We start from the raw sequence: 17,402 nt of genomic DNA on the forward strand, positions 1-17,402 counted from the left end.
GGTTACAAATAGTAGCATCATTTAGTTACTGACACACGCACACATCCTGACTTTATCTTGCTGTGGGATTCAAGACAACTCAAGATGCCACTTGAAAATTACAACATTAAAAGGTTCAAAAATAAATACATTAAATGCTGTTAAAAGTATAACACTTTAAAAGAACATCAAATGTAATTAATGCTTTTAAAGGGATTACTGTATGATTCTGGAGGCCAGGGTTTGATTCCTTGCTCAGGCATAAAAATGCATGGATGAACCTGGGCAAGTTGCACACTCTCAGCCTCAGAACCCTTAGGGTTCCATCAGTGGGAAAACAAGGTATAAAACAACAACAAAGATGTTGTCGAAGGCTTTCATGGCCGGGATCACAGGGTTGTTGTATGTTTTCCGGGCTGTATGGCCATGTTCCAGAAGTATTCTCTCCTGACGTTTCACCCACATCTATGGCAGACAACCTCTGAAGATGCCTGCCATAGATGTGGGCGAAACGTCAGGAGAGAATACTTCTGGAACATGGCCATACAGCCCGGAAAACATACAACAACCCAACAACAAAGATGTTAACATCTCCACTTCTTTATATCTTCTTACTGGCAAAGAAATCAATTGGGGGGATATAAAATAAGTGCACACAGCAAGTAACAGGACCTAACCAAGATGAAGAAGCCATGAAAAAGGAACCAGAGTGTTACACAAATAAGAGAAGGTGATACCTGCACCCCTCCTAAAATATCATGTTTAAAGGGAAACCATACCATAATAAAAACTTGGTATAAAGCCACTAAATACCCTAAAAGCTCAGCAGTATCAGTCCTGGTTGGGACCTGGATAGGAAACCGACAACAGATGCAAGGTGCTGTAGGCTATGTTTGAGAGGAAGGAACTGACAATGCCACCTTTTAGTGTTCCTTGCCAAAAAGATCCCTATGAAATTCACCATAGTTGATAGGTTACTTGAAAACACATACACACACACGCATGGAAGCATACAGGTTAAATATTAACTGTATGGACTTAATAATAGAGTAGTTAAGCATAGAGAAACTGCCACTTTCCCAGCGTCCAGAAGTGTTCTATATTAAGCTTGTCAGCCAATTAAATAATTGTTAGGAAATTTGTCATTTCTCTTTAAAACAATTAATTAAGCTTCAGGGCAGACTATTACTAAAACTTCTTTATATGTCCCAGCATAAAATATTGGAAGAAATGTGAAATAGCCTATAATTTAACAACACATTAATCAAACATTATTTTCCCTCCAAAACCAAAATAACTTAAAATGTTAGTTTGCAACTCTTCCAATAAAATTTGCCATGATGGATCAAGTTAGTTCTTACTGTTTTTGTAACTTACCTGTCCGAACACATCTCCCTCTATGAATCATCCTGGGTGCTAAAATCTTCGGGTGCGGGAGTGCTGCTCTTGATCCCAACTTCTTTACAGGTTCTGCTGATGGGGGCAAGAGACAGGGCCTTTTCAATGGTGTCCCCTTGGATTGGCCTCCTCCTTGGCTATGGAACCAAGCATTTGGAGAGTAGCACGGGCTATATACAGCTGTAAAGTGAATGGCAATGTGATTAGAACAGCTTTTGGATTATGATTTTTGGTCTATGTGTAATCTTTTAACAGCTTATTTATGTAGTTATATGTTAGTGTTTTATGATTTTCATGATTTAACGCACAATGTATATTGTATTTTCTTTGTCTCATGTTAATGTGGCATTGAATTATTGCCAATTCGGAAGCCTCTCTGAGTCCCCTTCGAGGCTGAGATAAAGCAGGTTAAAATACAGTAAATAAATCAATGAATAAATAACTGATGTTTTAATTGATTAAACCGCTGATTAAAACTTGCATTTGATACTAATTTTTCGGGTTACAGTGCAAGATTCCCAATGTACCTTTAGTTGCCATAATTATACAATTTCTTCCTACATGGATGAGCATACTTTAATAATAATAATAATAATAATAATAATAATAACTTTTTTCTTATATCCTGCCCCATCTTCACGAATGAACTCGGGGCGGCTTACATGGGAACTGTAAAGGGATATCTTCTAAGTCTGGGGATTATCTTTATTTTAATATCCCACTGCTGACTCCAATCAATAAATATATGTGTGTGTCAGGCGATGCAACCGTTAAGGGGAGAGAGAGATTCTTACAAACTCTGTAACTTACAGTTCATGCTTGAAATGCGCTGTCTCTGTATCACCTTTAATTTTATATGTTTGTTACAGGATTCAGTTTTTAAATGTTTGTGTGTGTGTGTGTGTGTGTGTGTGTGTATCTTTGATGTGTCCCTTAATCCTGGAGTGAATATGTAGCTTCCAACGTCTCCTCACAGGTTACATCAATATAATCTCCGGCCAATTTTCAGATATGTAACTTCAGTCCCGTAACTTGACACGAGACTTTAATATATACTGTAAGTTGAAATAAATCATGTTGGGGGGGGGGGGACTTGTTTTTGGAACATATTATTTTAAGTCTTAACAGTTCAGAGCAGGTGATCATCAACCTTACTGTTTCAGAAAGGCGAGGCGGTGGAGTTGAGAGATGATGGGTTCTATTGATTTGGAAAATGGCACAGTTTCTCCACAGATTGAAGCCCAACACTAACTTCTGTAGTTCTTCTTGCTATTGGCAACAGCCAAAGGATTATTGCTATTATTATTATTATTATTATTATTATTATTATTATTATTATTATTATTTGTTTCAATTCAGATGGCAGAGAGCACAGAGAGAAATATAAACAGAGAGCAAAATATAGGTAGGTAGATAACTAGGTAGTAGTTGAGAATGAGGCTTTTCTGTTTGCTGGGATTATTATTAATAATTATTATTATATTCTTCTTATTATTCCTCCTCCTCCTCCTCCTCCTCCTCCTCCTCCTCCTCCTCCTCCTCCTCCTCCTCCTCCTCCTTCTTCTCTAGGAGCCACAGTGGCACAATGTCAGCTGAACTGCTAACCCGAAGACCTGAAGGTCAGCGGTTCGAATTCGCAAGACGGAGTGAGCTCCTATCTGTCAGCCCCAGCTTTCCATGCGGGGACATGAGAGAAGCCTCCCACAGGATGGCAACACATTTAGGCATCCCCTGAGCAACGTCCTTGCAAATGGCCAATTCTCGCACACCAAAAGTGACTTCAACTCGCTTCTAACACAATAAAAAAATATATATTTACTGAAGGAGAGGAGGGGAAGGAGTAAAATAAACTGAAGGCTCTCAGAGCCACCAAAATATTTCTAAAGAAAAGCATACCAAGTCCCAAATGTACGTACGCACCCCACCCACCCATCCCACACGTTCCCAACTCCCAGTGAGTCCCACTAAATAAAAAGAATCAAGATAATAAAGGAAAATAAAAAAGATTCAAGATAGAGGCCAAGCCAAGCCAAAAAAAAAGCTGAGAGCGAGTGGCAAGGCAGTTGGACTGAAAAAAACGTGAAGGCTGAGCCCTTGCTGTTACAGCCAACTGAACATGCCAGATTGGCTGAAGGGAACTGACCAAAATGAATCTGTGCCCAAGCCTAATTTTTATTCCAAGTTTCTCCCTCTTAAAATGACTTTGTTTAATAAAAGTGGCCATCTGGGTTTTGTTATATGTTTAAAGGCTAAACTATGCATTTTATAGAGATGGTTCACTCCAGAAAAAGGTACACATGCATTGTACCCCAGTGAGAAGAAAGCACAAAATTTATTAAACAGTTAATACATAGGGGTGGGGTATATGGAAGTTTGGCAGTGGGAGAAATAAATAAAAAGAGAGGCAGCAGTGGCCAATTTCTGAAATAGCATCTATAGAAAGGATAATATTTGGTTCATATCCTATCCATTCTCAAGGGTTTGCCTTTCTCATACTAATCATTTTATCTTCACAATATTTTTTAGGGTAGCCAGAAAAATGGTCCTCTAGTAAGCTTCATGGGATTTAATCTAGAATGCCTGTGGTTGGATCTACACTGCCATATAAAATCCAGATTATCTGCTTTGAGCTGGATTATATGGCAGTGTAGACTCATAATCCGGTTCAGAGTAGATAATGTAGATTATTTGCTTTGATAATCTGGATTATATGGCAATGTAGATCTAGCCTGAGTCTGACAGTGTTTGACGAATGCTTAAAGATGATGGGCAAGAATGCCACTTCCACCACAGTTGCTGTCCTCTTTTCATGTTGCGTGGTTACTTCTGCAATGGATAATCCTTTCTATTTGTATAGGAGGTCAAAGTGAACTGAAGCCCCTTCTACACTCAGACACCAATGAATGCAAATTTGTGGTCAAGGGAACAAAAAACACAAGCAACCAAATTGATAGATTCACCCATCTCTAGACAAACAGAATTTAAGGATTAGAGTACAGCAAACTCAAAAAGTCTACACACGCACAGAAAGCAGTTGGAACCAGTCTGAATACGTAGACTTTAGATTATTTTGTTCTGTTCTCTCCAGCTGAATGAAGCTGCTTTTAAACCCAAGCATTCAAACAGTAAATAGTTTCTGGACTCAGTAGAAGCTTATTGAAATTGGTGTTGTCAAATCCTAGTACTGTATTTCTTTGATAAGCCCTCCGACTGAAGCTTGCTAGCTTCTGCCCTTCTGGGAGAACCATGTCAAGCTTCAGCTTGGATTAATTTACTTCTTTGACAATTGGTTGTTTTGACATTTGCATAACAGAGGCAAATGTTGCTCAGCACAGCAGAAAGTATAGCTATTTAAGCAGACAAAAAGTCAACCAGGGTAACTAAAGGCAATATGTTGACAGCCCCTCTTCAATTCTAGTATAGGAAACTCTTCCAGTGACTCTGTTGGTTAAAACAGTGATAGTGACAATTTGGTGGATTCAAACTCAACGCATCCCATTTCAAGAGGGCCAATTCAAATTATTGTGAGATCTGATGTGGAAAACACAAACAGCATGTGCATGATTGCACAGTCTCAGTCGCTGTCTCCTTCCTTCCTTCCTTCCTTCCTTCCTTCCTTCCTTCCTTCCTTCCTTCCTTCCTTCTTTCTTTCTTTCTTTCTTTCTTTCTTTCTTTCTTTCTTTCTTTCTCTTTCACCCACTAAATAACATGAGATGGAATCTACAGGATCTTTTGTACAAATTGAATTAATATGGATAGAAGCTGCACAGGAGGACCATATCTACTTGTGTATCAGTCAACGTCATGTTCCGGATTCTGATGTGATCCATATCTCATTGGGAGTTATTCCATGGAGAGGGGAAAGAAGGAGCAGTACCTCAGAGGACCAGCCACTCCTGGCCATTGCCAACATTTTTCCACCAATTCAAAAGGCATTCCAAAAGACCAGAGGAAGCATTGCAGGTGAGACATCAGCAGAAGTCAGTGCTGCTTTGAGGTTCTACACACACACACACACACACACATATATATATATATATATATACACACACACACACACACACACACACACACACAGAAGAGTCTCACTTATCCAACGTAAATGGGCCGGCAGAATGTTGGATAAGTGAATATGTTGGATAATAAGGAGAGATTAAGGAAAAGCCTATCAAACATCAAATTAGGTAATGATTTTACAAATTAAGCACCAAAACATCATGTTAGACAACAAATTTGACAGAAAAAGTAGTTCAATACACAGTAATGCTATGTAGTAATTACTGTATTTGCGAATTTAGCACCAAAATATCACGATGTATTGAAAACATTGACTACAAAAATGCGTTGGATAATCCAGAACGTTGGATAAGCGAGACTCTACTGTATATATATCGTGACAAAAGCATTGCATAATAAATAAGTTTTAATAAAAAATAAACTGGATCCTGTGGTGGTGCAGTAGGTTAAACCCTTGTGTTGGCAGGACTGATGACTTGAAGGTTGGGTTGCTGACCTGAAGATTGCCGGTTTGAATCCAACCTGGGGATAGCGCAGATGAGCTCCCTCTATCAGCTCCAGCTCCCCATGTGGGGACATGAGAGAAGCCTCTCACAAGGATGGTAAAAACAACAAAAATGTCCAAGTGTCTCCTGGGCAACATCCAATTCTCTCACACCAGAAGCGACTTGCAATTTCTCAAGTCACTCATGACACACACACACATACACACACAAAACCACTCTACTCTGACAAGTGGACGGTTCCTTGTTTGACAAGAGTTAAGGTACAGTACATACACTCACCTGTTAATAAGTCAACACAAGTTTTGGGGGGCTATTTTTTGACTAAAATGTCTAGAGATGTAAGTTAGTATTGGTGTTGTTGAACACAATAACTCCCCTAAAGATTTATAGTTTACCAAGGGCTCAGAAATAAACATATGATTTTCCCTTTTAAAAAGACCTTTTCCAGAATTCTGCAGGCTCAAAGCATCAGAAAATCAAGACAAAATCAGCAACAGCTATCATATTTGTATCTATCCTTCATGACATTCTATATAACTCTGTATACTATATCCTACCTATTTATGTGACCACCTCTCTCCTTATGAACATGTACAGGCTCTCCGATCAGCCAGGGAAGCCCTCCTCTCGATCCTACCCTGCTGGGGGTGAGTGAAAGTGCATTCTCAATTGTGGCTGTTCAAGCAGGCTTTTACTAATGGCTAAAGTATCAACTACCCTATTGAACAGGATTTTTAATGGTCATTAGAACTATAATGTATAGCCAGGATACTCTGATCATAGGAATGACTGGTTTTAAATGGCATTATATACTGGTTTTAGAGGGCCTCGTAGTCTTTGAAATTGTTTATTTATTTATGTTTACAGTATTGTTCTATATTGTTTTATTAATTGATATGTATGGAGCCCGCAGTGGCACAATGGGTTAAACCCTTGTGCCAGTAGGACTGCTAACCAACAGGTCAGTGGTTCGAATCTGGGGAGAGCGGGTGAGTTCTCACTGTCAGCTTCAGCTCTTCATGTGGGGACATGAGAGAAGCCCCCACAAAGATGGTAAAACATCAAAACACCCGGGCGTCCCCTGGGCAATGTCCTTGCAGACAGCCAATTCTCTCACACCAGAAGTGACTTGCAGTTTCTCAAGTTTCTTCTGACATGAAAAAAATGATATGTGATTATTGTCAGTGTTATAATATTTATTACATTCGTTTGTTTTGCTGTAAGCCCCCCCCCCCGACCCTTCGGGGAGAAGGGGCAGGATATGAATAAAGCTGATGATGATGATGATGATTATATATTCCATAGATTTATAAATTGTATAAACTTTAAAATCAAAATATAACCATATAGGCCCAGAGAAGTTCACCTGCCTACAGAAAGATTTCCTGAACAGGAAGGGTAGGAAAACCATCTGAGCCCGTTTTCCAAGCCAAAGGAATGAGCCAGACCAATTGTTTCGGAGATGGGGTGATCTCCTGCCTAACCCAAACCTGTTTGTCTGCCTACAGAAACAGGGGCTTATAACATCTCCATCATATACCTTTGTTTTCTAAAACCCTACCTTTGTTTGGTATGGAACTGGACACTTGAGCTCATCAAAAGCCAACACCATATCTTTGCTTTATGTCTCCCAGACTGTGCCCTCCTGGGGAGCAGCACTACAACTGACTGGTCCTTCACTCTAACCAATCCCTGGCTGCCCTTCTCCCTTGCCTACCAATCCTGGGATAGATCATAGCTAGCTTCTCTTTAGGGGAGGGGGCGGGAAGTCTGAATAGCTATCAGAAATGTATAAGATATCCTGTAATTCTCTGTATGTTTATGCTTGTACATTTTGAAGCAAAATTCCCTACATGCATCCCTTTTGGCCAAATTGGAATAAACTTCTGTGGCTTGTCTTCAACTTCTTGAGTTGGTTTCTGTATCCTGGTCTATCTGCTTTTTAACATACAGCTCGCCAGGCAGGCTCCTCTTTAACTGAGGTCCTTGGTTAACCACAACACATGCAGTACTTTGTAGAATCAACAAGCAGAAGCGATATTTGGAGTGAAATATGCTGTGCTACAAGGTCATTTTCTAGAATAAGAGTGGGAATTTTGAGAGCCTACAGAGTTGCTGAACTCCAGATTCCAACATTCCCGTCCATTGGAGATGGTATATGAGGCTGCTGGAAGTTGTAGTAAAGGTAAAGGTAAAAGTTTCCCCTTGACATTAAGTCTAGTTGTGTCCAACTCTGGGGGTTGGCACTCATCTCCATTTCTAAGGTGAAGAGCTGGCATTGTCCGTAGACACCTCCAAGTTCATGCGGCCAGCATGACTGCATGGAGTGCCCTTACCTTCCCGCCGGAGCAGGACCTATTGATCTACTCACATTTGTATGTTTTCGAACTGTTAGGTTGGCAGAAGCTGGGGCTAACAGCGGAAGCTTATCCCGCTCCCTGGAGTCGAACCGCCAACCTTTCGGTTAGCAAGTTCAGCAGCTCAGCTGTTTAATCTGCTGCACTTCCTGCTGGAAGTTGTAGTCCACCAATATGTTAGAGGGCCACATGACTCTCGTTCCTGTTCTTGTATAACAGCTCAATTCATTTAATGTTTCATTTCTATAAAAAAAGCTGCCAAAGGTATTTGCTGTCTCATACCCAAACCAGATACTTACTGATAAGAATAGTACATTCTATGCATGATTGACTTTAAGCTACTGATTATGCAATTTCAGCATTTAGATATAGATCACAAATCAGCTGTAGTTAAAGCCATGCATTCAACAAATGGTGGGCATTGACATGGATATCGCAAGGTGAAACAAACTACAATCCAGAAATTTCAGATACAAAACATTCAAGTACACACACTCTTTCTTTTAAAAAACTTATGCATGAAAGAGTTGTTTACACATGGGCAGACATCTAAACATGGAATCTCCCAAGTGCGTTCTGAAATACTACAGTTCCAGGAGAACTGAATTGGCAATTTTATCCACATAGATTTATTACCAGAGTCAAAGGGGATGTTGCCTGATATTACTATTCATGACATAGAGTTAGAAGGTTGATTATCTTGATGTGTTGTTCTTTGCTTACTGACCTGACAGACAGTTGCAAGCCTTTCTAGCTCTTAATATATTACATTAAATATATGGATGACGGCAACAGATACATATATTTCCAAAGATGCCTTAGAGGGGGGCTTGTGCATCTAAAAATACATAGTAACAAGCAAGTAGAAGCTATAACTGGTCAAGTCCCCTAAGCACAGGCATGTCAAGTATGAAAGCACTTTAAAGATTTCAAAAAGTAATAATAAACCCACAGTTGAATAGTAGGGACCTAAATTTGCACCAAAATGTAACCAACTATTAGTCATTTTCACCCAAAACAAGGTGGCAGAATATCATTCATCCCCACCACCTTTAAAAAAACGAGGTGTGAAAATGGCATTTCCTCTATAACACTAGTTCTCAACCTTCCTAATGCCACCACTCCTTAATGTTCCTCATGTTGTAGTGGCCCTCAAACATAAAATTATTTTCGTTGCTACTTCATAACTGTCATTTTGCTACTGTTATGAATCGTAATGTAAATATCTGATATGCAGAATGTATTTTCATTCACTGGACCAAATAACCAATACACCCAAATTTGAATACTGGTGGGGTTGGGGGGGGGGGTTGATTTTGTCATTTGGGAGTTGTAGTTGCTGGGATTTGTAGTTCAGCACTCTGAACTCCACCAACGATGGAATTGAACCAAACTTGGCACACAGAACTCCCATGACCAACAGAAAATACTGGAAGTTTGGTGGGCATTGACCTTGAGTTTGAGGGTTGTAGTTCACCTACATCCAGAGAGCACTGTGGACTCAAACAATAATGGATCTGGAACAAACTTGGAACAAATACTCAACATGCCCGAAATTGAACACTGGTGGAGTTTGGGGAAAACAGACCTTGACATTTGGGAGTTGTAGTTGCTGGGATTTATAGTTCACCTACAATCAAAGGGGCCCCTGGTGGCACAGTGTGTTAAAGCGCTGAGCTGCTGAACTTGCAGACCAAAAGGTGCCAGGTTCAAATCCCAGGAGTGGAATGAGCACCTGCTGTTAGCCCCAGCTCCTGTCAACCTAGCAGTTCAAAAACATGCAAATGTGAGTAGATCAATAGGTACCGCTCTGGCGGGAAGGTAACGGCGCTCTATGCAGTCATGCCGGCCACATGACCTTGGAGGTGTCTACAGACAACGCCGGCTCTTTGGCTAAGAAATGGAGATGAGCACCAATCCCCAGAGTCAGTCACGACTGGACTTATTGTCAGGGGAAAACCTTTACCTTTTACAATCAAAGAGCCCTTTGGACCACACCAACTATAGAATTGGGCCAAACTTCCCATACAAACTTCCCATGACCCCTCTGGTCTTTGGTGACCCCTCTGAACCCCCCCTTGCGACCTCCACAGGGGTCCCGACCCCCAGGTTGAAAAATTCTATTCTATAATCTCCTGTATGAAGCAACTGCTTCATGGCACTTGATATTAATGCAAAGGTACATATAATATTAGTCATCTTGCTCTTGAAGCTATTACCTCTAGCTACAGATAACTCTGTATGAACTAAGCTGCCTTTAAAAAGGTGAGCCCTTGTGTAGTGCCTCACCACTATCCCTTCTCTCTCATGAAGCCCTTAATCCTGAAAAATCCATACTTTTCATCCGGATAGTTTTGCTACACCTAACTATGTTGACTCACCCCATTGCCTTTCGCTGTCCATAAACCTAATCAGACTCATGGCTGTTGTTGGCTTTTTGAGACCAGCCTTCACTTATGACATAATAATCATGTACAGTTTAGATGATGCTATACTGACAACTACACTTAGGCCTCCACATTTGCTGGGGTTACAGGACTCCCATGAAAGAGGAAAATGCTTTTTAAAAAAATGTGAGACAACATTGAGAATTGCGCTAGAGAATACTAGAGAGGTGGAAGTTCACGTAGAGTTACATCAAAAGAGATAGGGAGAACATTTTACTGAAATCAGCAAACAAAATCCACAAAAGTAGAGAGCTGACTGTATACTTTTCTATGAGGCAGGACTATAGTTCCCATAGATTAAGCTGGGTTTGCCCATTTCCTAATTCTCTGGTGCAGGTTTGAAGTACAGTAGAATCTCACTTATCCAACACTCGCTTATCCAACGTTCTGGATTATCCAACACATTTTTGTAGTCAATGTTTTCAATACATCGTGATATTTTGGTGCTACATTCGTAAATACAATCATTATTACAAAGCATTACTGCGTATTGAACTACTTTTTCTGTCAAATTTGTTGTCTAACATGATGTTTTGGTGCTTAATTTGTAAAATCATTACCTAATTTGATGTTTAATAGGCTTTTCCTTAATCTCTCCTTATTATCCAAGATATTCGCTTATCCAACATTCTGCCAGCCCGTTTACGTTGGATAAGCGAGACTCTACTGTAGTAGGGACTTTTGAATTGGGAGGGGGATATTCCTTCCACAATCCTCATCCACCACTATCCCCAACATAAGCCATACAAAGTGGGGATCCCCAATGCACCTAAAGTTCATCTTAGCCAACTAAAACCCACCCATCTCTACCCAGTTTTTCCTACCCACCAATCTGTATTTTTAAAATCACAACTTGGCTCCCCTAATGTCATCTCTTTGTGGATGATAAAGCCTTCCACAACCCTGTGACAGATACTTAATCCCTGTTCAGTATGGTGTTACGCACAGCCATTTACTATACACTCCCATTCTCATTCCCCTCTTATGACTGGATAGGCTGAAACATATTAAATAGGGCCTGATTCTGGCAGCTGCTCAGACAAAAAGAACTGTGCAGGTTCTTTGTCATTTAAATGGGGCCGTGCCATTCGGCTCTCCTCAAGACGAGTGCTTTGGGTGATTGTGTGTAGTAAATTTCTTCACGTCTCATTCCCTTTCTCTGCTCCATTTTTAACTACAAAGAGGAGCAGCTGACTCATATAGAGGAGAAGCCATGGGTTCCAACCACTGCACAAGAGGTAAGGCAATAAGATGTAGCCATTCATGTGAATGCCAATTGCAAGACATCTCCCCCTCTGTGCTAATGGATCAGCCTGCGGTCCCCCCTCCTTCCCTCTCCTTCAAGCAAAAGCGAAGCCTGAAAGACGTAGGGCTTTGAATGAAGTTTGGGCAAAGTTCCTATAGCCACAGATGTACACATATGTGCCACCAACAGCCAGCCCTCTGCCTCAAATCCCTTCACTGTCAGACTGTGTGTGTGGGGGGGGGGATCTCTTTCTTATTTGGATTTTATTTCAAGGCACTGTTGAATATCTCCATTTATTCTGCCCCCTCAATTTTGCTGCGTGTGCATTTTTCACTCGCTGTGCCATTGCTGCAAACTCACAAAATGTTTGGGTCATAAAAGTTCAGATGGGCATGCAAACAATATTGCACCCAACACCCTCTCTCTTAAATATGCACGTCCCAGTTTAGCGGTCTATTTATTCCAATTCACTACAGAAAGTCACATTTCTTACATTGTGCTCTTAGGGATATACCTGAATTTTGTCATTTGAGCACAAGCCATGCTGCTTTTGTTTGTTTGTTTGTGTGTATAAGCTTGCACCATTGTTTTCCAGTTTATCTTCCTCTTTGTTAGTTTTTGCCAGTTGAAGAGCTGCGCAGGGAGGCAGCATGCTGAAGATAAATGCACACTCATGAATGCTTCCCTCCTTAACAGTAAATGTTGCTGAATGTGCTTTGGTTGCATTCCTCCTGTAATAAATACAATCAGATTCGCTGTGGGATTAAGAGTTCTATTATATGTGAAAAAGGAATTCCCTGGCAGCGGAGAGGGAGAGAAGACTATTGTTGTCCACTTAGTTTACTAATAGGTACCAATTCAACAGCCATTGACAAGCTTTTGCAAGGCAAATGACATACCTGTGGCTGGGAAGATTGTTCACAACAGTGTGTAATAGATTCAATAAATCAATGACACTTTCTAGGAGCTAGCCTACCACCTTCTCATTGGTGCAGTGTAACTTCTCGTGTTGGACTAACAATTGGATTTAGTCCATACTCATCAGTGCAATGGTAGTGGATATGAGAGAACATGAAGCAAATCCTCTGGTGAAAGATTTGCTGGTGTTAGAGACATGGGAGCCCTAAAAAAAATGGGAAACGGTGAATTAAAAAAGCGCTTTTTAACCTGAGAGAATATCTCTCATGAAATCTCTTGATCCTCTGGGCCAACTCTATGTCAACAGTTGACCACAGAGTCATGCGGTCCCTAAGGGCCCATCAACATGAGCCAGAAACATTGAACCAGACCAGAAGTCACTGCTGGACATCCACACAATGTTCAGGGACTTTGAATTTGACTTCACATGAGCAGACTTTGGGAAATGCTCCACAGCTCTGCATTTCAGGGGTGATGTGGACACCTGGACCGGTTCTAATTTATTTATTTATTTATTTATTTATTTACAGTATTTATATTCTGCCCTTCTAACCCCGAAGGGGACTCTGGTCGGATCACATTATGTACATATAGGGCAAACATTCAATGCCCATATACACCTAAAACCGAGACAGAGACAGACGCAGAGGCAATTTAACCTTCTCCTGAGGGGATGTTCGATTCTGGCCACAGGGGGGAGCAGCTGCTTCATCATCCACTGTGACGGCACTTCCTCATTCCAACATCGTAAATTAGTTAAATTTGCCTCCCCTCTTTATAAGTGGTACCTTATTTCCTACTTGATAGATGCAACTATCTTTCGGGTTGCTAGGTCAGCAATGAGCAGGGGCTATTTTTTATTTTTTAATTGACGGGTGCTCACCCCACCACGGCCTGACCTTGAACTCATGACCTCATGGTCAGAGTGATTTATTGCAACAGGCTGCTCACCAGTCTGCATCACAGCCCAGCCCCAATCAATCTTAGAGATTCCTAGAGAGAACATATTAATTCAATCCACAAATAATCAAATCTGCAAATGATCAAATCCACAAAAATGAAACCTGAGAATGTGGATGATTGGCTGTACTCCTTGGAGACGACCAAGTCAGCTAGGCCTCCAAGTGAGAGGGCTAACAAACCGAAACTTAATCCAGACAAAACAGAGGTCCTCCTGGTCAGTCGTGGGGCTGGTCGGGGTATTGGGTGGCAACCTGTGCTCAACGGGGTTGCCCTCCCCATGAGGACACACATCCGCAGCTTGGGGGTCCTCCTGTATTCAGTGCTGACACTTGATGCTCAGGTGTTGGCGGTCACCAGGAGGGCCTTTGCACAGTTAAAACTTGTGCGCCAGCTGCAACCATTCCTCAAGAAGTTGGACATGGCCACAGTGGTCCACGCCTTGGTTACATCCAGATTGGATTATTGTAATGCTCTCTACGTAATGCCCTTGAAGATAGCCCAGAAACTTCAGCTGGTTCAAAGGTTGGCACCAGGCTTCTAATTGGAGCTAACTATAGGGAGCATACAACATCCCTACTAAAGCTGCTCCACTGGCTGCTGATAAACTGCCGGTCCCAATTCAAGGTGCAGGTGATGACCTATAAAGCCCTACATGGCTCAGGCCCTGCCTATCTTCGTTATTGCATCTCCCCTCTCTGGGACACCCACCCCAGAGAGAAACAGGCGAACACCTACACTGTCCTCCTTCTGTAGGGACCTGAAAACCTGGTGGTTCCTGCACATTTTCAGGCATGATTAGTCCCTAGCCCCCCCCCTGCTCTGCATTTTATCCACCTCCCCATCCCTATGATACTCTGTTGCACTAGCCTTTGCCTAACCCTTCATAGTTGCCCATGTCCATTCTTAAACTCTGGCCATTGGTATTTCGAACCTGTCTGATGGAGCAGGCTGGATTTTAATTTTTGTGGTGTTTTAGCAGGATTGTATGTTTTTGCTTTATGATGTTTAACTTTGTTGTATGGTTTCCTTTTGGCAAGTGAATGTTTTGCCTTATGTTGGAAACTGCCCTGAGTCCTCTTGGGGAGATAGGGTGGTATATAAATAAAGTTTATTATTATATTATTATTTAAAAAGAAAAAAATACAAGATAGGTAATTCAAATTCAAATTCAAAAATCAAATTAGAATTTTGTGCATTAAACATGCCAGAAAATCCCTAAGATATATGTATGGTAAAGTGTGTGTATAGAAAGTGCGGGGCAATGGGGAGGATGGGGCAAGATTTTGGAAACAAAAGCTAGAATGAAAAGTATAATCCATGTGATAAATCCCCTTTTCTGTGGGGGAACATGCCAGGTCCTGCGGAGAAAAGGGGCTGGAATGTGCAGGGCAGACCACACAAACCAAGGAGACAAAACCACCCATGAGAGTGAAGGGAGGGAGGGGCTGAGCCAGACAAGAGGAATGGAGCTGAAAGAGAAAGGACGGACGTGACAGGCACAAAGGGACCCAGTGGCACAATGGTGCACACACAGGGAACAAGAAGCAGCATGTCGAGAAAAGACAAGGCTGGGAGAAGGGGCCAAGGGTGCTAGAGAAGAGGGAAGATGGAAGCAGGGAGCAAGGGCAGGCAGGAGGATGAAGAGAAAATAGGAACTCAAAAGATCTCAAAAATACACTATACAAATTAAATGTTTCCAACACTTCGGTTAGGCGTTCAGCATCAGGCTGAGTTTCTTGAGGAATCTGTCCAAAAGGCTGAAGTCTGAATGTCTGTATTTCCACCCAATGTTGCTAAAGCTGTATGTAACTATATTTTCTGCTCCACAATTTGATAAAAACACAGAAGACACAAATCATTTACAAACTGAATGGATATCCCTTATCTGGGGCCCCATCTACACTGCCATGTAATGCAGTTTCAGAACTCAAATTGACTGCATTGAACTGCATTATATGAGTATACAATGCCATATAATGCAGTTAAACTGCATTCTGAACCTGCATTCTTTGATTCTTTTCTGAACCCAGCTTGGACAGCTGGCATTTTTCATTCCAAATATGGTCACCATCTCCCCCCCCCCCCCCTTTGAGCAATACTTGTTTGCATTGAAGATTAATGCAAGGGACCGAGCTTAGCACAGAAGGCTAAACTCATGTGCTGCAGAAAGATCCTCTTGATCGAAAACTCAGCAGTTCGAGGCCAGGTTAAGGATGAGCACCCGCCATTAGCCCTAGCTCACCTGCCCACCAAGCAGGGCCGAAAGCAGAAATGTGAGTAGATAAAATAGGTACCGCTTTTAGCAGGGAGATGAGAAGGCGCCTTTGACATTGATCGGAAGGAAGCTCCTCGGCATGGAAGATGGAGCGACAGCAACCCCTCTCCCTCCACCCCACCCACCCCCCCACTGTAACAGAGCCCATGGACCTCCATCAGGAGTCATGTGTCAATCAACTCTTGATAGAAAAAAATGAGGTAAGGCAGGGAGAAGATGGGGGGGGGGCGGGTAAGGCACAGTAAGTGTGTGGGATGGCTGGCCATAGCTGAAGACGGAGAAAGACAGGAAGGAACGGGTTCTCCCCATCCCCCCCCCCACTTCTCCTCACCCCCCCCCCCCCCACACACACACACACTCCACCCTGGCTCCATTTCATGAGGTCCTTGGACTTGCATCTTATAATAACTTTATTCTTATTTCCCGCCTCCATCTCCCCGAAGGGACTTGGGGCAGCTTACATGGGGACCAAGCCCAATGTAAACAAGTTACAAAATAAACACAATTAAAACAGATAACAATAAAAATATTGAAACAATAAGACTAATAAAATATAAAACATCATAAAACATGAGGAAACATCAAACAACCAGTAGCTGAGAGAAGTGGTCATGTGCAGATTTAAGAATAATAGGATGGGACAAGGGCTTGTGAAGACACAACTGTAGGGCCAGGGCTGGAAAATAAAGTTCTGGAGATACCATCAGAAGATTAGAGCTAGACAGACTTAATCAGTAGCTAAACCATTATTCAAAGGCACATTAGAACATCCAAGTGTTCAAGTCTTTCCAGAAAGTGGACAGGATGGCAGCTAATCTAATCGCCCTGGGGAGAGAGGTCCAGAGCCGGGGGGCCACCACCGAGAAGGCCCTCTCTCTCGTCCACACCATTCATGCTTGTGATGGAGGTGGGAGCGAGAGAAGTGCCTCCCCAGCAGATCTTAGGGTACGTGCCGGTTCGTAGAGGGAGATACGGTCACAAAACTAAGCAAGACCCGAACCGTTTGCACTTTGAATTGGGACTGGAAATTGCTTCATCTTACGGTAATTCTTTCTTAGCACTTTGAGACCTTTAGAGATCTTCGGGGCATTCTACTGAGTCCAAACATCTTCCTTTCATTTCCTGTAGCCTTACCTGGTGACAGTAACAGAACAATGGTATCCCAGGCTCAAGGACATGTAGTTTTTAGCCTGCTTTGTGCAGAACGCTACAAATCTACATCTCCCATAGCAGCATTCTAGGCATTACTAAAGGAGGCCTTGCACACCTAGATTTCCATGAAGACTTCCTGGAGTG

General features: G+C 41.9%; 1 protein-coding gene across 1 annotated transcript in view; it reads right to left on the minus strand.

The window, feature by feature from the left end:
• Positions 1-1,513, minus strand: part of LOC100566394 (ephrin type-B receptor 5) — a 202,174-nt gene extending 200,661 nt beyond the window's left edge. The window contains exon 1 of the mRNA XM_062971697.1: positions 1,357-1,513. The gene's annotated coding sequence lies outside the window, so the exon portion shown is untranslated. The remainder of the gene's footprint in view (positions 1-1,356) is intronic.
• Positions 1,514-17,402: the final 15,889 nt, after the last annotated feature.

The sequence above is a fragment of the Anolis carolinensis genome, chromosome 2 (assembly GCF_035594765.1).
Source record: "Anolis carolinensis isolate JA03-04 chromosome 2, rAnoCar3.1.pri, whole genome shotgun sequence".
In the NCBI taxonomy this organism is placed as follows: Eukaryota; Metazoa; Chordata; class Lepidosauria; order Squamata; family Dactyloidae; genus Anolis; species Anolis carolinensis.